The following is a 22046-nucleotide window of genomic DNA, read 5'->3' as shown; positions in this document are numbered from 1 at the left end:
GCCAAGGTCATACTCACCCAGGTGTATGAGCAACAAGTCGGGGGGGCATAATGATGAATCTGGTGATTCAAAGGGTGAAGCTCTTCCCACTTCATACCACATCTGGATGTCCAGCACACCCAAATGATGGCACTTTTGGAAGGGGAGAATCTGCATGGAGTCCTGACTAATCCTGAACCCTCAGCAGTGGATGAAGCAGTTACTGCATTCTGGAAACATAAGCATGCCAAATTGAAGTCTCTTCTTATTTCTGTTTTATCAGATGAGGCACTAAATATTTGCATGGGCTATAGGAATGCTAAAGAATGGGTTCCTGCTCCGAGGAAGGGTGGGATATAAATCAAATGATAAATAAATTAATTAATTAATATGGGAAAAGATTGAAAATGTGTAGGAGAGAAAATCTAAAAATCATGTGATGTTTCTCTGTAAGTCGCTGTACATGCTGAAACAGTCTAGTCATCTGAATCAACATCTGGAGAGATTTACAAGTTTCCTCTGAGAATTAAAAAGATGTGGAAGATCATTGGATGAAGATTTACAAAAAGTAATACTGCAAAGATGGCGACGAGAGAGGATGTTTGATTGGGAGCTCTGCACCTCAGCTCCTAATTTCTTCCCTTTCTACCGCCTGGTATTTATCATCTTACCTTATCATCGATGTCTTTGCTTATGCTTATGCTTATGCCGGCGTTGGTACGATCTTGGACTGTGGCTGGACTTTACATCTTTGCCTGGACCCAGTTTTGCTGTTTTGGCCTTTGGTTCGGGGCGGAGCCGCGGCTCTTGGGTTGCTCTGACCCATTGCGGAGTTCCATCTTTGGCATGCTACGGCTGGAGTGTGTTGGGGGCCGCTGTTGCTGCGGCGTTGCTGCCCTGGCTGCTGCAGTTCTCGAGGAGTTGCTGCCCTCCGGGTGCTTCTCGAGTGCTTTTGGGCCGTTTGTTTCTGGGCCCGTTGTTTGGTCTCCGGCGTGGCTCTGGCTGTTTCGGATTTACAACTGCTGCTGCCTTGGCTTTTGTTGTTGCTGCCGCTGCTCTCCGGGTCTTCTGGACTGCCTGTTGGTCGGTGTTCGGCTTTGTCGTCGGTCGCCGGCTGCGACACCCCTGTGAGTCCTGGATCGATGCTGCTAGGTTCCGCTGCTTCTGCCTGCTGCTCTGTCGCTGGATCGCTGCTGCTGGGTTCCGCTGCTTCTGCCTGCTGCTCTGTTGCTGTTTCATCGTGGCTTTCTGCCTGCTTGCCGCCACTCCATTCAAGTTCGCTGCTTGGGGCGTGTCTTGTCCTCTGGCTTGCTTACTTGCTGTTTACTGGGTCGTGGGCAGATATTTTACAACTTTATTTGATGACATTACTTACGGACGAAGCTTGATGCGGAGGAGAATTTTAACGTCGGCTGCTATTGTTGCTGTTTGGGTGCATTTTAATTGTCTGTTTGTTTTGTCTGTTGTGTGTATGAATGAGATTGTGTGGACGTGTTTGTGTATATTTATGTGTATTTTTATGCGCTGTTGTGTGAATGTGTTTGTTTGTATTTAAATATTTTTAAAATGTGCCTGGGAGAGCATGCTTTGTATTTAACGGGGGGGCTTCCGGGGGCCCCAATTAGCGTAGTGACGGGTAATGGGAGGTATGGCGTTAGGAGGAGAACGTGCCAGGTAAGGGGAACTCGCCCCAGACAAGTTGTGTCTGTGCCTTGTTCCGGTTCTCCTCAAGACCACAGAACTGCTGGTTGTTCTATCAGCCAGCCCTTAGATCTCCAAGTGCTGCTTTTGAATGCCAGGTCAGTATATAATAAAACCTCCCTTGTCCATGATTTAATTGTGGATGAGGGTGCCGACCTGGCGTGTATAACCAAAACCTGGGTGGGTGAGCAGGGAGGAGTTGCCCTCTCTCAGCTTTGCCCACCTGGGTATTCGGTGCAGCACTATGGCAGATCTGAGGGCCGGGGAGGCGGGGTCACTGTGGTCTATAGGAGTATTTTCTCTCTCACCAGGCATCCTGTCCAGATGACGACTGGTCTAGAGTGCCTCCACCTTGTACTGGGCCAATGAGACAGACAATTATAGACTGGTGGCAAATATCCCCTTTTGGGGCAAGGTTCTGGAGCGGGTGGTTGCCAATCAGCTCCAGGTGCTCTTGGATGAGACCGATTATCTGGATCCATTTCAATCCGGTTTTAGGCCTGGTTTTGGCACCGAAACAGCCTTGGTCGCCCTGTACGATGACCTCTGTCGGGAGAGGGACAGAGGGAGTGTGACTCTGTTGATTCTCCTTGATCTCTCAGCGGCGTTTGATACCATCGACCATGGTATCATTCTGGGGAGACTCGCGGAGTTGGGAGTTGGAGGCACTGCTTGGCAGTGGTTCCGCTCCTACTTGGCGGATTGTCGCCAGAAGGTAGTACTTGGGGAACATTGCTCGACACCTTGGACTCTCCATTGTGGAGTCCCTCAGGGGTCAATTTTGTCCCCCATGCTTTTTAACATCTACATGCAGCCTCTGGGTGCCGTCATCAGGAGTTTTTGAGTGCGTTGCCACCAATACGCTGATGACACGCAGCTCTATTTCTCCTTTTCATCTTCTACAGGTGAGTCTGTGGATGTGCTGAATCATTGCCTGACCGCGATAATGGACTGGATGAGAGCTAATAAACTGAGACTCAATCCAGACAAGACTGAGACACTGTTGGTGAGTGCCTCCCCTGCCCAGATGGTGGATGTTCACCCTGTTCTAGATGGGGTCACACTCCCCTTGAAGGAACAGGTTCGTAGTCTGGGAGTCCTTTTCGATCCTTCCTTGTCTCTTGAGGCGCAAGTGGCCTCGGTGGCAAGGAATGCATTCTACCACCTTCGGTTGGTAGCCCAGCTACGCCCCTATCTGGACAGGGATGACCTCGCCTCAGTTGTTCATGCTCTGGTAACTTCTAGGCTGGATTACTGTAATGCGCTCTACGTAGGGCTGCCCTTGAAGACAGTTCGGAAGCTTCAGCTAGTGCAAAACGCAGCAGCCAGACTGCTGACGAGGACCAGCCAGTCAGCACATATAACACCTGTTCTGGCCCATTTGCACTGGCTACCTATTTGTTTCCGAGCCAGATTCAAGGTGCTGGTTTTGACCTATAAAGCCTTACACGGCGTGGGACCGCAATATCTTGTGGAACGCCTCTCCCGCTATGAACCTACCCGGTCACTTCGCTCAGCATCTAAGGCCCTCCTCCGGGTACCAACCCATCGAGAAGCCCGGAGGACAGTTACTCGATCTAGGGCCTTTTCTGTAGTGGCCCCCGAACTGTGGAACAGCCTCCCTGAAGAAGTACGCCTGGCACCTACGCTTCTATCTTTTCGGCGCCAAGTTAAGACCTGGCTATGCTCCCAGGCATTTTAAGCGTTTATGTTATAATTAAAATTTTTTATTTTTTATTTTGTTGCTGTTTGTGTTTATTGTTTGTTGTCTGATTTTATTGTTGATATTTTGTATTTTAACCTTTCTGTACACCGCCCAGAGAGCCACTCGCTATGGGCGGTCTATAAATGAAACAAATAAAATAAATAAATAAATAAAAATAAATGAATGTCATCATGTGAGGCTAGCATACTAGAACAGACAGATCAGAACCTGGATCAGATTGTGGCATATCTGAAAGATCAGGACTATAAAGATAGGAACAAGCTGTCTGAAAAAGCAAATTTTACTGTGAGCAGAAACAGCAACCAAAGGCAGAATAGAGAGATGAGTCATGCCCTGAAGCCACAGCAAGGCACAGATAAGCAAAGTAAGAGTTGCTTCAAATGCAAATATCCTAATCACTTTCAAAGAGATTGTCCTAAAAGAGAGACAGGACAAAGAGTTGATTTTAAAACAAAAGCAAGCTGAAATAAAAACACATAGCCAAACTAAAGGGAAGCATTCCAGTTACCATGTATCTGATGGAAAGAATGATGATTATAAAACCAGATTTTTAAATGACACTTGTTGTACCACACATTTAATAAATGATACAAATGTGTACTCAGAATGTAATGACAGCATCAGGAGACATTTTCTGTTATCAAGGAATAGGCACAGTGGTGCTGCTTTGCAAAACGCCAGAGGGCGCCAGACAGCATGAATGGAAAAATTGCCTATTTGTTTCAGCATTTAAAGATAATTTAATAATTGCCACTAAAATAATGGAGCTTGGAGGTGAACTGTGTTTATATGAAAAATTGCCAAGTTTTAGATGAAGGAGAAGTATGTTGTACTGCAAAATTGAAAGATAGACGTTTGCATTTGGAATATTTTGAAACTATGCATGCAAATACAGCTAAAGAAAACTGTGATTCTGCATGTTTACATATTTGGCATAGAAGAATGGGACATGCCAGCTTAGCCAGAGTCAATGCTCTTGAAAAGGAAAATTTGGCTAGAGGCATTAAAATTGGACAATGTAAATCTACGGAAAAATGTGAATGTTGTAGAAAGACAAAAAGTGTGAAACCAAAATTTCCTAAGGGAAGTGATAGGAAAACTACAAAACCTCTAGAATTAATTCACACAGACTTTCGTGGACCCATTAGAATGCCATCGCAGGGCAGAAATTTATGCATGTTCACTTTCATAGATGATTACTGGAGGTATACTACAATGTACCTACTGAGAGAGAAAAGTCAAGTACTTCAAAAATTGAAGGACTATATCAGAATTGTGTCCAATGAATTTGGCAGAAAGCCACAGATTAGAAGATCTGACAATGGAGGAGAATTTGTGTCCAGGGCTATGCAAGACTTTCTACGGGAGTAAGGCACAGAGCACCAGGCTACTGTTGTTCATACTCCAGAACAAAATGGGGTCATGGAACGATTTGTTCCTTGTTGGAAGATGCAGTTATCAGAGAAGTATTGTGGGGAATCAGTGGCTACTGCCACCTATCTGCAGAACTGACTTCTTGCAGCTGCAACCAACAAAACATCTTTTGAGCTATGGCATGATCGGACACTAAGCATGTCTCACCTTCATGTATTTGGCTGCGAGTCCTTTGTGCACATCCTAAAACAAAAGAGGTCAAAATCTGACAACTGCCAAGGAAGGAATAGTCATTGGATATTCTTCAATGCAGCAGGGATACCAAGTCATAGATTCCAAAACTGGTGAAGTTGGAGTATACAGAGCTCTCCACTTTGATGAAGGAAAGTGTGCACACCAACCAGAAGGGGCACCACACCAAACAGATGATGGCACAATGGAAGAAGAAATCAAGCTATTCTTCCACAACAGAAGGGATCACAGTAATACACCAGCAGAGGAAGACGAGGAGTCTGAGCCAGGAGAGGCATCAGAGCAAGAAGGAGCAGCTGAAATGCTAGCACCCAGATGCTCTGAATGCACCAACAAAGGTGTACCACCAGAAAGACTTGCTTACCTTGTGAGAGATGAATTTCCAGAACCAGATACCTGGAAAGAGATTGAAGCCTTACCCAAAGCTGAAGGTGAGAGGTGGAGGCAGCCGGCCAAGGAAGAGCCGGAAGCTCTACACAAGAATAAAATTTGGACACTAATCAAGCTTCCTCAAGGAAGGAAAGCTGTAGGCTACAAGTGGATATTCAAGAAAAAGCCAGATGCTGAAGGAAATGTTGAGAGATACAAGACAAGCCATCAGGAAACTTCTGTATATCAGCATTGTTACCAGGCTGGATGTGGCGGTAGCTGTGGGATACTTGTGCAAAAAATCAAGCTGAAGTTAGCGGCTACCCGAGATCCCAAACTAGTGGGATATGCAGATGCTGATTGGGCTGAAGACACTATAGATTGAAAATCCACCAGTGGAAACATCTACTATGGAGATTCAGTGATCAGCTGGGTAAGTAAGAAACAAGAGACTGTAGCACTCTCTGCCACAGAAGCAGAGTATGTGTCAGCTTCTAAAGCAAGCAGACAGCTGACATGGCTACTTGAACTGTTCAAAGATTTAGGCATCTCTATGCCTGGGCATGTCATGATGCATGAAGACAACCAAGGATGCACCAGACTCATGGAGTGAGAAGGGGTGAGTTCACGAACCAAGCACATAGACATGAAGCACCATTTCATTAGAAATACCTACTGCAGAGGACTACTCTGTTTGTCCAACAGAAAACTGCAGATGCTCTAACAAAGGCATTGGGCAAAGTCAGATACTGCAAGTTGTGAGACAAGATGAACCTCGTGGGCTGAACCAAACACTTGTTGAGAAGAGGTGTTAGAAGTGGTGCAAGAGCAACTCCTGTTTGGGTTCTTTTGTTTGTATTCCGGAAGGAAGATAGAGTTAGGGTCCTCCAGCTGGCTAGGCTTGCCTACCTTTACCTGTGCTCTTCTCTATCTAACTTCCTTCCATTGAACTGATATGCTCTGGGAAGCTGACCTGCCCCTTTTTCCTTTGATTTCTTCTTCGACTGTTAAAGGAGAAGGATAAATCTTTGTCTTTTCTATCTCTTCTGAACCATAAGGGCAATGCCCAAGTCTGGGCACTGTGCCTCCAACTTAGTTAGTTAGAACTATGTATGCCTTTCCTATCTACTGTGTATTTCTATAAATAAAGTAGCTTTTTCTTATTTTACTAAGTCTTAAGTCCAGTGTGATGTAGTAGTTAAGGTGTTGGACTACAACCTGGGAGACCAGGGTTCGAATCCCCAGACAGCCATGAAGCTCACTGGGTGACCTTGGGCCAGTCACTGCCTCTCAGACTCAGAGGAAGGCAATGATAAACCACCTCTGAATGCCGCTTACCATGAAAACCCTATTTATAGGGTCACCCATAAGTTGAAACTGACTTGAAGGCAGTCCATTCCATTAAGTCTCAGTGATCTAAATGCAGGGTAAAAGCCTGCTACTTAGGTAAATGCACATACTGGCAGACACGTAGCTCTGTATCTCTGCATATATACATTTCCATAACAATCAGGTGCCAGAGGAACCCCAAGGAGGTCAGCCAGACTCTGGAATGTGGCCAGTAATTTGCGGCATTCCTCAGGATCTGAAGAGCCTATGAATAGAAAATCGTCCAGGGAATGGGTAACTTTAAAAGTTCCCCGCCTGACTCCATCCCTCAGGCATTCTCGCAGGATCAGCCGGGATTGTGGGTGATCCTGCGAGAGCTGGCATGTGTGGGAGGATGAGATTTCCTCCATCCCATCGCTGTCTTGAGACAAACTCCACCCCACAATTGGTGCCCTAAGCAGAGGGCATGAGGCTTGCCTTTCCCCAGCCATCTGCAATATTATGATTTTTTCACACACACACACTGCACTGTTATTACCTTCTACAAAAACATCACCATCACACCTAGAACTAAGGTTGGGCTGAACTACTACTGTACCCCTGATTCCCAAAAATACTGTGGTCCTGCAAAAACAGGGACCATTTTTGTCTACTTTCCTGGAGATGGAAAGAAATGTATGACATTTTTATTGCGGCCCTCCTTACTGCCTTTCATCAGAAAATGCTGCAGGCAGGAAGCTGCTCTTCCTATTAACTTTGCTTTGTAAAAATGCTTGATACTTGAGGATGTTCACACACTTTTAAATTATATTGCTGTGATGTGGGGGCTAACAGATGGACAACTAAAGTGGATCCTGTGAGCCCGTGCGGTTGCAACAAGACTTATCCTTCAAGGTTGGAAGGATAATCACCCACTATCCATTACTCAATGGTCTGATGATCTTACTGTGATCTTGGCACTGGTAATCTTACAACTGGATTCCTGCAACACACTTTGTGTGGGGCTTTCCTTGGGCTTAACCTGGAAGCTGCAGCTGGTGCAGACAGAAGCAGCTAGGTTGTTGACTGGGACACCCTGTCAACACCATATAACACCTCTGCTGAAGGTATTACACTGACTGCCAATATGCTACTGGGTGCAGTTCAAGGTATTGCTTTTAGCATTCAATGCCCCATACCAGGATATCTGAGGGACTGCCTTGCCCTCTATATCCCTGCCGGCAAATGTGCTTCTCAGATAGGCACTGCTGAGAGTATCATATGCCCACTTAGCATCTACTAGAAACTGGGCTTTTTGTGTTACAGCTCTAGCTCTCTGGAATCAATAACCAGCCAAAATCAGACAGGTGCCTAGTGTGACAATGTTTAGGTGGCTACTGAAGCCATTTTTGTAAGGAAGACTTTCCTTCAGATGTAGCCCAGTCATTTATGGAACATGAGCTTTATATCTGATGAAATTGTTTTGTTTTTTGGAATTTGTATGGATGATTTTATTGTTTTTAGAGATTGTTGAATTGACTTCATTGTTTTTACAGTTTCTGTTTGTGTGTTTTGTGTTTATTTTGTACACTGTTTCAATGGCTTTATGCTGTGAAGCAGTCTATAAATGTTGTTGTTGTTGTTGTTGATGATGATGATGATGATGATGATGATAATAATGCCATGTCTACATTTGAACATATATCTTATCAATCTCATTTGGATATCTATTTGGACATATGGACTGTCATGAATCCCTGCCGTCAAGGCACTAGGATCATGCATCAGACCCAATTCCCACCCTTAGGGCAATTGATCTGGAACCACACTATACCAATTCACCCTTGCCAAGGCTGTGTGTCCAACGCCAACCCTGCAAGGTAGAATAGTAGGCTGCCACCACCCCTTTTACTGGTACCACTCAGAGTCAGGGGATCTCTGAGCCCAGACACTAGGTAAACCAAGGTCCAAAAAGACAAGAGCCAAACTTACACTCCTTGTCAGGAAACCTCTGGTAAAACCCACAAAATAGAATTAAGCTTTTAACTTCTTTTTCCCTCTTTGGTAGTTACGTGACTGAGAATCCACCCACCCTAAACAATATACAAAACGGAGGCCTACCTCCGTAATACACGCTGACAACAATCAGCTAATCCCTCAATTAATGGGAGGGTACATCCAACTGCAACAACACTACTAAAATATAAGAGTTATAACCACTACACCTTCATACATTCCCACATACAATTCTTGTCACAGACATCTCACATTCCACACCTTACACACACCATACACACACCCGCTCATCCAAATTAAATCAACACAACAACCACAGTCCGAGACTCTGTGCACGTAAATAAAAATAAAATAAAAATAATAAAAATATAAATACAAAAAACTGATATACACAATATACACATACCCACTCATCCAAATCAAACCAACATAACAAACATAGTCCCGCACTCTGTGCGCGTAGGCGCCAACTCTGGATCTCTCTCCTTCTCACGAAAAACGCTACCTCCGAAGGATCCAGATGGCGATGATAACAGAAAAGTATAAGTCTTTTCAATAGGGATTAAAAACCCTCCTCCATAGCAAGCCTCGTCTGCAGGAGGTGCTGTCCTTCACAATGTTCTCCTGCCGCCGCCGCCGTCGCCGCCAGCCGGGCCGTAATGACAGCCTGGTCTCCTCCAGCGATGCTCTCACCACCGCCAGGCCAGGATGTTTCCACCAGTGATGCTCTCACCACCGCCAGGCCAGGATGTTTCCTCCAGTGATGCTCTCACCACCGCCAGGCCAGGATGTTTCCTCCAGTGATGCTCTCACCACCGCCAGGCCAGGATGTTTCCTCCAGTGATGCTCTCACCACCGCCAGGCCAGGATGTTTCCTCCAGCGATGCTCTCACCACCGCCAGGCCAGGATGCCTCCTCCAGCGGTGCTCTCACCACCGCCAGGCCAGGATGCCTCCTCCAGCGGTGCTCTCACCACCGCCAGGCCAGGATGCCTCCTCCAGCGGTGCTCTCACCACCGCCAGGCCAGGATGCCTCCTCCAGCGGTGCTCTCACCACCGCCAGGCCAGGATGTTTCCTCCAGTGATGCTCTCACCACCGCCAGGCCAGGATGTCTCCGGCAGGACTCCACACTCAGCCGCTCCATGCGGCGCTCTCTCGCCGCCGCCACTCCACGCCAGCCGCCCCGAGCCGCGCCCAGAGCCTAACCAGCCTATCAGCTCTCCTGTTGGGCTATATTCAAGCAGCGTCCTCCTCCACTCAAGACTGCTGAATCATAGATGACAAAGCATGGCCTACAGAGGCCTCTCACAAACATTCATCAGCAGTATTCACCCAACAGGGTGGAACCAGCTCAACAGTCAAAGTAGATGATAAACTTAAAATATCTTTTTGTCTTTTTCTTCTTAGTTCCACAGTGATTTAGTTATAGTGTGGGTTAACTCCTATGATGTTCCTTTCTGAGTTGTTTTCGGTTGCTCTCAATAGCAACTCCGGCTCTGAGCTGCTCTAAGCTGCTGTAGACGATCAACAGATAGTACACCACTCCCCAGCTGCAATCTTATCTTCAAGGCCGCTTCAGCTGTTTCTTTTTCCATGCTTTATATCCCCCAACCTGATGCCCTCCAGATGTGGCTGGACTCTAACTCAGCCACAGCGAGTGTGGTCAATGATCAGGGAAGATGGGGGAGTGTGCTGGTTGGGGCTGATGGGAATTGTAGTCAGACTGGGGAAAGCTGCTTTATAAAGTAGCTGATGAAAATCTTCTCATTAAGGCCTGTTGCGCTAGTGAAACATTCTCACTGAAGAGTGTACTTTTCCATCTCTTTTCTCCCCTTGAAGAACACAGATTCCAGGGGTTTCTTTATCTTGCATTGAGCCCACTTTCAAGAGGCATATGCACAGGTACAAATTGTCTCTATGCATGTACAAGTGTTTGTGTGGACGAGTGTGCATTTGTTGATTTGTACAGCTCAACTATTGTGTACGCAGGCCCTCAGACTGTACACTTATTTCATATTACATGTGAACAACTGTACAGGTGTATACCTTAACTATTTGTGCAGATTGTACATTGGTTGAATGTAGCATGCGAACACCCCTAAGAGCTTGTTGGTTTGGACAGCTAGACAAATAGGTGAACTTTTGTACATCTCAAGACCTGAAGATCTGAAGCAGCAGCTTTAATGGCAGCATTTACATAAATTATCTCACATTTTAAAAGTTTGCTTTACAGCTGGCTACAGACAGGTACAGGCAATTATCAAGATGGGGAATGGCTAATCTCTGGCCCTATTTGGTTCTGTTTTCATGCATTTAAATGGAAAGCAACGAATGCGAGGAGATGCGCCCTTAAGCTGTGGTGACTGACAATGCAAAGTGTAGATAGTGGGGCAACTCCCAATATCTTTTAAATTTTAGAATTCCCTGGGGTTTCTTCGTCTGGGACCTTAAAAACCTAGTTCAGGAAATAAAATCAGAGTACAAGATCCATATAGATTGGTCAGCTTCAGGAGGAGTAGCCATGAGAGAGCAAAAACAGTGTCTTGTGGCACCTTAAAGACTAACAGATTTATTGTCACATAAGCTTTTGTGGATTAGATGACAGTCCATTCATCAGGCACATGAAGTGTTATTTATCTTTGGCTGGCAAGTATTGACACAAGTATAGAAAGAAATACATGGACATGTGAAGGTTGTGTTGAAGCTTCTCAGTGAGGGCTGGAATTCCTCCCTGACCCAATAGAGCCATTTCCCTAATTTTGTATCCCTTCCCATCCTGCACCCTGATTATATCAAATGTCTGCTCACTTGATACTTCTGTACCTCAGCTGTGCAGGGCACTTTATCCTCCTGTGGGTGTCAGGAGCTGCTGGAATGTTTGTGTGGCTGCCTCATGTGGTGAAACACTGAACTGCAGGTGCCAGCTTTCTCAATGAAGAACCTTCTGGACTGTCCTCATCCACCCAGGTTCACCACTGGATTTCTGGGCAGGAAGAAGTATAAGGAGCTTCCTTTTCCAGCTGAGTCTTGCTTCACTGGTGAACTCTGGTGTGCTCCTGTATTCTTGCTTCCTCTTCAGTCCTACTTCCTGGTTTGTCCTTTGCTCCTGTCTTGCTCATCAGTTCTCGACCATTGACCTATGTTATAGCTCCAGTTTCAGATCAGACACCTACCCATGGCCTAGCTCTGACAGTAGGCCAGCTGCCCAAGACTGCATCACAACATGGAAATTAACACAGAAGGAGTCATGTCTTTTGCTGGACTCTTGCATTTTGGCTACAGGCAAATACTTGGAAAGAACAAAATCTATGTTCCTTCCCTCAAAAAGGCAGCTCCATTTCACATATCATATTGACACTTCCCATATTATCTGTGGTAATTGAATGTGTTTGGATGTGCATGATGCTGTGAAGCAGATTGCCCTTTATTCTCCAGTCATTTCTATGTTCCAACAAGTCAATGCTGTAGCAGATAAAAACTGTAGGTACAGGAAAGAAGTGATTCCAGAATGCACAAAAGTTCAGTAACCCAGAACAGACTGAGTGAGGTTGTTTACCTCAAAAGCCTGTTTTTGTTGGGAGGACTGGATTTCATTAATTTATGAGATAAGGTCCAGCCAACAATGCCGGACGGACTTCCGAACAAGCTCTATCTGCTTAAGCGATACGTTTATCTTTTCTTTAAAGAGAGAATGGACTAACAGGCAAGCACCCTTCTTTCTATTATTTTTTTTACTTGGTTTAAATTGTTGCAGCAAAAGGAGATTTGTCAGATTGATCGGCTTTGGACAGCTTCTGGGTGAGCTATAACTCTTCTCTGTTATCCACGAAATTAACAGCTTATCTCTGTTTCTGTCGCAAAAAGCTGTCCTGGAAGTGCATTCTAAAGATATACACAGAAGAGGGATTTCTATTCCTGATTTCTATTCCAAGGAATATTATATTGTCTGGGACTATTCTCTTTTTGGTCTATTTTATTTTGACGAATCTGCTTCTTCACGATGCCACTAACTGTTTTGATGCTGGGAACTAAATTTGTTTTGAATTCTTGAACATAGAGAGATAAGGCAGGTTGCTCTGTTTATACTGTGATGTCATCAAGCCTGGAATATTAACCCAATTGTTGCTGAAATAAGAAGTGGTTTTTCTTTATTTTTGTTTTGCTTTGTTTTCGTGGTTTTAAAAATGGCAATCAAGAAAGTAGCTGAGAATCTGGAAGTAACTATGTTTCAGAAAATAATGGATGAGATTGAGATAACGAAACAAACCCTGCGACAGGGTAGTAAGGAGCTGAAAATTGAACTGAGCAAAATGACGCAGGAGTTTAAAGAAATAGGGGATCCTGTGAGAGAGGAGAATGAGATCAGAGATGAGAAAAGAAAAAATAAAGGGAAGATACAAGCCCTGGAGATTGGAACAAATGTGGAATTGGAAAAAGATCTGGAGTTTATGGATTTTAGAAATAAAATCTACTGTTTGGAATTTAACGTTATCTCTGAAGAAATTAATGAAGATATTAGAGATAAAGTTATCAATGGCTTGGATAATCTTCTGGACTGGAATGATGTGATGGAGCTTGATATAGAGAAAATCTATGGAATTAACTGCAGCCATGTGACAATGGAAAAACTCTTAAGAGATGAGCCAGTGCATTTTGTAAAAAAGAAGAACACAGATATGACTTTACAACAGTATTTCAGCAACTTATTTAGAATGGATGGCAAGAAAATATTTGGGATAGAGGAAATTCCCATCAGACTCTTATTATATGACTATGGCTACAACAGCAAGATTATTATGGAATACTGATAATGGAAGATTGGACACTGAAATTACTGGACTTAACAGGACTATTGAAGATGGAAGATGGAACTAATAGGGATAATGGAATAATGGCTATTGAAATTATTGGACCTAACAGATTCTGATGAGATGGATTAATCGAAATGTTTATTTGGACTATGGTTATGACAATAAGATTATTATAATTATTAACGAGCTGGATTAATTGACATGTTTATTTGGAGAAAAATTGATAGATATATTTCTTAAAGAATTGAAACCTCTCTTTGACTTTTTGTGGAAAGAATAAAGTAATGTTTATGAGATTTGATGATTAATTAAGATAACTACTGGAGGAAAGTGATTTTATAATATGATTTAAGAGACAGGATTGTTATATATTGTAGACCTATAACTGATTTGATATGTGACAAATGGGAAGTCAACATTTTATTTTTTTTTGTTTAATCATTTTTGTTTTGTTTTGTTTTTTGTCTTTGAATGTTTTATGATTTTGTTTTCTATGTTTTATGAAAATTTGAATAAAAATTATTGTAAAAAAAAAAACAGACTGAGTGAGGTTGTTTTGTTTTTGAGAAAGAGAATGAAGATGGCATTAACATATTTGCCAGCTACTTCGCTCATCTCATGTTGTCAGTAGATGAATGTTCTGTTTGGAAAACAAATATGCTTCAAAAGTAGCTAGTAGATTTCCAAATACTAACTGCTGCTCGAACCCTTATCTCATTCAGAGGTCTGTTTGCTATAAAGGTCCTGGATGAGGGATGACCACCTCACCTCTGAGCAGTTTTGGCAGGTATAGCCTCTTCACCTTCCCCCTTTCCCATTCAATTTGCTGGAGTGGCGTGGCTCAGTTCAGTTCAGTTCTAAAAACAGAACTTGCCGGCTTCCCATAGGCCTCACTGAGAACAGAGTGCTGGACCGGATGGATGTTTGGCCTGATCCAACAGGCTCTTCTTATGTTCAGTCTTCCAAGCTTAATTTCAAGTCTGAGCAGGGGTGTCTGCTACATCCACAAGACCAGAAGAAGAATATAAGAAGAGACCTGCTGGATCAGACCAAAGGCCCCATCACATCCAGCATCCTGTTTTCAGATGCCTATTGGAAGCCCCCAAGCAGAACCTGATTAATGGTCCCATTGATCCCCTTCTGTCTCTCCTCCCTTTACCCCTTTATCTCTCCTCTCTTTCTCCCCACACGCCAGGGGGTTCTGATAGTGAGCAGTAGAGTGGGAAAGGCATGTCTTGGCCTCCCTTTCCTTCTCTCCCTTTCTTGCTTCAACTTGTATTTCCCTGGGCTTCTTTGTACATGCTTTCTTAGCAGCAGGAATGAGGGAGAAAGTGGATAGGAAGATTTTTTCCCCTCTCTCATAATCTTAAAACTCAGAGTCCTCCAGACAAAAGGAAGTGCACAGCACGTACGTAAATGATGGGATTTGCTATCACAAGATGGAGCAATGGTCATCAACTTGGGCAGCTGTAAAAGGATACGAGACGCATTCGTGGAGGACAATGTTATCCCTGGCTACTAGTCACAGTGACTACATCTTACTTCTAGTATCTGAGGCAATATGCTTTTGAAGGCCAGTCACTGGGGAATGACAGTGGGGCATAGCTGTAGCCCTCATGCCCTGCTTGCCTTTGGTCTGACCCAGCAGGGCTCCTCTCATTGTCTGATGAGAGTCTTTTGGCATTTGGCATATATTGCAGCCATGGGCAAAAATGAGTAGTTTGGTAGAACTGACGGTTGACAGAAGAAACTTAAAGTTTATTACTACTGGGAAATAAAAACAGTCTGAATATAGGCATACATGTGGCCATTATAGAGCCATGAGAGTAGCACTCATACACGCTATCTCACTTGCTCACTAGGGAAGGAAGGAAGGAAGTAAACCCTGAGAAAAACAAACAAGTGATAATTTGAAAGCAGGAATCGGCAAAGGAAGAATAAGTTACTTTTTTTTTTCTATTGCTCCCCACCAGTTCTGGTTACTTGTTACAAGCATTGGAGCCTTACTCCCAGCCGAGTCAAAATCTCCCACTTTTGGGAAAAGAAGTCAGGGCTCTAATGTTCACCTGCATATTGAAGGCAAGCATGATGAGTTGCCAGAGTTCATATTCTCAGCCTGTGCTTGCTAGTTTTTTACCAAGCTCAGAAGCATGATGCTCATTGAATTGTCACTTGTAATGATGGCTGCTGAGGAAGACTTGGATCCCAATGAGTCAAGCCTGTCTTAATTTCCTGAAGCTGCACCGGGTGTCAATAACATTCGTAGCTTCAGAGCTTGCTTTTATTAAAAGTGGCTTTGAGAAATGATAGTAAGCCTCTGCTAGTTAGTTTTGAACATAGGTATGTCTATTCCAGCTGACAGCAGCTTTTCCAGTCCTTGGGTTGAGGCCATTACCAGCCCTGCTAGCTGGAATCCTTTAATTTTAAAAAACCAGGAACTTGAACCTGTGACCTTCTGTATGCAAGGAATACACTCCACCTCTGAGCTATGGTCATTCCCGTCCTCCCTCTGCCATCTTTAGCTTTGCCATGTTGGAACAACTCTTTTTTTCACAAGCAGCCATTGTTTAATCTATCCTTGCACCTGGTCTTCTTTCCTAGGCCAAATACAGATTCTTAGTTCACCTTTTCAGCCAGTGTGGCCAATTGCATTGCAATCATTTATTTTCACTTAGCAATACAGCTGGGGGGGGGGACACGGAAAATGTGATGAAAAGCTAGCTAATGTCAACCTCTTTTTGTCTTTCATTGTTAGAACATTGTGCACTCCATAATTAAGCTGCAGTAGGCAAAGGCATTAGATTCACAAAAGCATGAAATCAAAGGCAGCTATTGGAAAGCACATGCTGTTTTAATTGAAATTCAATGTGTATTTGGCATAGTGCAGTGTGTTTAAACTGATGGGGAAGTACGCATGGCTTTGTTTTAAGTATTCACAAAATCACAGGTGTTAAAGAGATGTCATCGTGCTGGGTTAAACACAAAAGCATAAGGGAAATGCAAAAGGGTGTGTTAAATTGACCATTCTGGAGCATTTGTGTGTGTGTGTCTGCCTCTCTGTATTTGCGCTATCTCTGGCCGCATTTACTTTTCCGCTCCCAGAAAGCAACTCTGTCACCAAGTTACTATTTGTATACCACATTAGTATTCTTCCTCCCGCCCCCCAAAAAACAAAAAACCCAACCCCAACAACTACGGGTAGTAGACACAGGTTCAATCTGCTTTATTCTCAGAATAGGATGTGAGGAGGGTTAGGCTAAGAGACAGCAACTGGTACCAGGTCCATCACAGATGAGTGGAGATTTGAACACAGGTCTTCCCAATCTGCCTCAAGACTCTAGCCACCACACCACGGTGAGGACCAACATGTGTTGGGGGCAGCGTGGGTTGTATTTCTCAAACTAGTTTGAACTGACTGTTCCATCCCTTTGGTCTGAGTGGTTCTCCACAGGATTGCACGAATACCCCACTTTGACCACAACCATTGCATAACATTATTTATATGTGGATTCAGTGTGAGGTGTAGTTATGTAGTTCATTTCCCAGACTGTCATCAGCAGTCCTGTGACCAAAAAAGAAAAATCTTTCTGTGTTTGTTCTATCAGTCTACAATGATTAACAAAACAAATTGCATTTGAAAATTATCAAAGGGGAGAAAAAAATTCAATAAATTCTCAGGATTGGGGTGCAGAGTTTATGTTGCACTTCCACTGCTTTCAAGGTGGACAAGAGGTTTCGTAAGTGCCCTTTCTGCCAGTCTACAAATCATCTCTCAGATGGCCTGGATTCTGCAGTCTTCCTGGGTGTCTGAGCTTTCTGAAAACCCCATGACACCCTTCGATGAGCTTTCCTGTAAGCGCAGGAAGCCACGGAGACTGCCTACCAGTCACTAGTCAGCTGGCCATTTTTATTTAAAGTGAAGTCTTGTTACTTTTAAAGAAATCAACATGACAATATTTGTTTTTGTTTTTTTATTAATAATTTTTATTCAAATTTTTCAAAAAACAAACAAAACAAAGTCAAAAAAACATAACAATACCACAACAAAAAATAAAAAATAAAATAGTTGACTTCCGATTTGTCGCAGATCAGCTATAAGTATACAATATACATCAAACCTGTCCCTTAATATATACATACAGAATCCCTTTTCTCCATAGGCTGTCTTAATTAATCGTCAAATCCCAATATCATCATTTTATTTTGATCTTTCAACAAAAAGTCTAAGAGAGGCTTCCATTCCTTAAGAAATGTATCTGTCGATTTTTCTCTAAGTAAACATGTCAATTTATCCATTTCTACTAAGTCCATTAATTTCAATAGCCATTCTTCCATTGTTGGTGTTGATTCCATTTTCCACTTTTGTGCATATAATAATCTTGCTGCCGTAATCATATATAATATTATTCTTCCATATTTCTTTTCTATTTGTTTATCCATAAAACCCAATAAAAAAAATTCTGGTTTTGATTGAATATTTATCTTTAGAATTTTTTGCATCTTCCTACCTATCTGTGCCCAAAATGATTTTGCCTTTTTACACAGCCACCACATATGATAAAATGATCCTTCTTGTTGTTTACATTTCCAACAAACATTAGAAACATTACTATACATTTTTGACAACTTTTCTGGAGTCATATACCAACGGTACATCATTTTATAAAAATTTTCTTTAAGATTATAGCATAGTGTAAATTTCAAGCCTTTTTTCCACATATTTTCCCATTGATCCATTTGTATGTTATAACCAAAATTTTTTGCCCACTTTACCATACACTCTTTTACTTGTTCTTCCTCCATATCCATTTTCAATAAGAGTTTATACATTTTCGCAATTATATTTTCATCATTTGTACACAATCCTATTTCAAAATCAGATTTACTTATTTCAAACCCATACATTTTCTTATCTATTTTATATCTTTCTAACAATTGTAAATAGGCAAACCATTGAAAACTATATCCTTCCTTTGTCAGTTGTTCTCTCTCTTTCATTATATATTCTCCATGTACATTTTCTAATAGTTCTTGATAAGTTAACCATTTCTCTTTTCCAGCCATTTCTCTTCTGTAAAACGCTTCTTGACTTGAGACACATAATGGTATTTTCGAATAAAACCTATTCCTATTATATCTATTCCATATTTTCAACAGAGGACGTCTTATAAAATGATTGTTAAAGTCTACATTTACTTTTGCTTTGTCATACCATAGATATCCATGCCATCCCCACTTCAAATTATGGCCCTCCAAATCCAATAGTCTTTTATTCCTCAATAAGATCCATTCCTTTATCCAGACTAGACAGCAGGCAGCAAAATAAAGTCTCAGATTTGGTAATCCCAGTCCTCCTCTTTCTTTGGCATCTTGTAGTAGTTTAAATTTAACTCTTGGTTTTTTTCCTTGCCATACAAATTTAGAGATATCTTTTTGCCATTGTTTAAAAGGTAAATCAGAGGATATTACAGGTATTGTTTGAAACAGAAACATCATTCTCGGTAATACATTCATTTTTATCACAGATATTCTACCCATTAATGACAGTTGTAGTTTATCCCATTTTAGCAAGTCTTTCTTAATCTCTGTCCATAATTTTTCATAATTATTATGAAACAACTTTGAATTTTTGTTTGTCATAATGATACCTAAATATTTCAACTTTTTCTCTATTGTAAAATCTGTCTTGTCCATTAACTCTTTCTGTTCCCTTAAAGTTAAATTTTTCACCAACATCTTTGTTTTTTGATTGTTGATCTTAAATCCTGCTAACGATCCAAATTCTTTTAATTTGTCCATCAATACATTAATTCCTTCCAAAGGGTTTTCTAGTACAATTATCAAATCATCAGCAAATGCTCTCAATTTATATTCTCCTTTTTTTATCTTTAATCCCGAAATTCTTTTATCTTGCCTTATATCTCTAAGCAGCACTTCTAAAACCAGAATAAATAAAAGGGGAGATAAAGGACATCCCTGTCTTGTACCCTTTTGTATTTCACATGAATCCGTTAAATCTCCATTAACAATTATCTGAGCCTTCTGAGATGTATAAATCGATCTAATCCATTTTATAAAATTATCTCCAAAATCCATTTGCTCCAAAACCTGAAACATAAATTTCCAATTCAAATTATCAAATGCTTTTTCAGCATCTAAAAAAATCAAAGCTGCTTGTTTATCATTTCGTTGTTCTAAATATTCCAAGACATTCAAGACATTCCTGATGTTGTCACGTAATTGTCTTTTAGGTAAAAACCCTGATTGATCTTCCTGAATAAATTGTTGCAATATTATTTTCAATCTTTCTGCCAAGATCGTTGTAAAATTTTTATAATCATTATTCAATAGAGATATTGGTCGATAATTTTTTGTTTTAGTTAAATCTTGCTCCTCTTTAGGTATTAATGTTATATTAGCATTTTTCCAACTATCCGGTATCTTTCCCTCTTGCAGAATAAGATTCTTTGTAGACTGTAAAGGTAGTAAGAGTTCTTCCTCCAAACATTTATAATACATTGCAGATAACCCATCTGGTCCTGGTGCCTTTCCTAATTTAATTTTGTTTATAGCTTCAGATATCTCTCTTGACGTAATAGGGCCATTAATAGCTTGTCTCTGAAAATCTGTAATTTTAGGCAAATTCTGTTTAGATATATACTCTTCTATTTTTTCAGATGGAATTTCCTGACATTTGTACAATGTTGAGTAATATTGATGAAAAATCTTTTTGATTTTTACATTATCTGTCAACGTCTCTTCTCCTTCTTGTATCTTTAAAATAATATTTTTTTGATGTTCTTTTCTTAATTTATATGCTAACCATTTCCCAGGTTTATTTGCAAATTCAGAAGTCCTTTGTTTAGCAAAATTTAGTTTTCTTTCAATTTCTCTAACTGTCAGCATTGATACTTGCTTCTGTAACATTTTAATTTGATTTACAATAGAAACTTTAGCTGGATTCTTTTTCAATTCTTCCTCTTTTTGTTTTATTTCTTCCAAAATTAATTGCATTTTCTGTTGTTTCTTTTTTTTTAATTCAGAGTTACATTTAATAAAATATCCCCTCATAAATGCCTTACTTGTATCCCAAATGATATTTTCACTTGTTCCTTTATGTAAATTATGTTCAAAAAACTCTTTTAATTTCTTCTTACATTTTTGTACTACTTTGTCATTCTGTAATAAAGATTCATTTAGTCTCCATCTAAATCCAAGATTTTTTTTTTTAAAATTAATATCACAGGATTATGATCCGAAAAAGTTTTTGGTAATATATCCATTTTAAAAGTATCCTTCGCTAAAATTTTAGACATCCAAATCATATCAATCCTCGAGAATGTTTTGTGTCTTTCTGAAAAATAAGTAAATTCCTTTGCATTATCATTTATATATCTCCAGGTATCCACCAATTCTAAATGTTCCATCAGTTCAAAGCAAATCTTCGGTAATTTACCCTGTGTCTCTTTGATATTTTTTTCAGAAAGCCTATCAATTTTTGGTGAGATTACCCCATTCCAATCACCCATGACACACCAATGATCATATGAAAACTCTGACAATTTTTCCATAAGTCCTGTGTAAAACCTTGTTTTATCTTCATTGGGGGCATAAATACCCACTATCAAAATGTTTGTACCCTGTAGAATAATTTCAACCCCCACAAATCTACCACTATCATCCAGTAATACCAATTTAGGAAGCAAGACAATATTTGTTTTTAAGGTCAAAGGAAGAGCTTTCCTTAAAAACAAAACCAGAAAGCACATGGATTGCAGGCACTTGGGAGCCAGACTTCCCAGCTTCCCATGTTCCTGGACACCTGCTGGGAGGAAAGGCAGGATATAAACAAACAAACAAACCCAAAACACACATTCTTGGCCACCTCATACTGATAAGGTAAGTTCAGCCCCACAACCACCAAAATAAATAAAAAATCCTAAAGCACCTTGTGGTTGAGAGCCTGTTTCACAGGAGATAAAAACTTGCAAGAAATTGGAGGACAGGTTTTGGCACAGCACCAGTTATCATTGGCACTCATCAGGCAGATGCATCAAGGTCTTAGAAAAGTAAGTGTTACTCCAACAACATGTAGCCAGAGCTTGGAAGTAATTAGTTACAAAAAACAAATCACTTGTAATTCATTACTTGTTTGAGGAACGAGTGAATTCCCTTACATTTTTATTGTAATAGAACTAGGAGTAATGTTATTATTTTTGTGGAGTAATTGCAATGTTTCCAGCATTACCTTTGGGCATTACTTGGGGGGGGGGAGCAGCGGAAGTCTTCTGCTCCTCTGATTTGTGGATGAAAATCATGCATCTCAAACTGGACTTCTGTGCAGCATCACTCTTCCCTTGTGCTCTGTGGGTGTTTAGGAGGTGACAAGGGAGGAGGTGGAGAGTGAGACAGGGTGAAGTGCAGAAAACAATTGCTTAAAAAATGGGTGGTGGTGGTGAAGAATGGAGTGGAGGGAAAAAGGAGCAGGAGGGCAAGAACATGGATAAAGG

Source organism: Rhineura floridana, chromosome 2 (assembly GCF_030035675.1).
Source record: "Rhineura floridana isolate rRhiFlo1 chromosome 2, rRhiFlo1.hap2, whole genome shotgun sequence".
Classification (NCBI taxonomy): domain Eukaryota; kingdom Metazoa; phylum Chordata; class Lepidosauria; order Squamata; family Rhineuridae; genus Rhineura; species Rhineura floridana.
Note: the sequence above shows the minus strand (reverse complement) of the source record.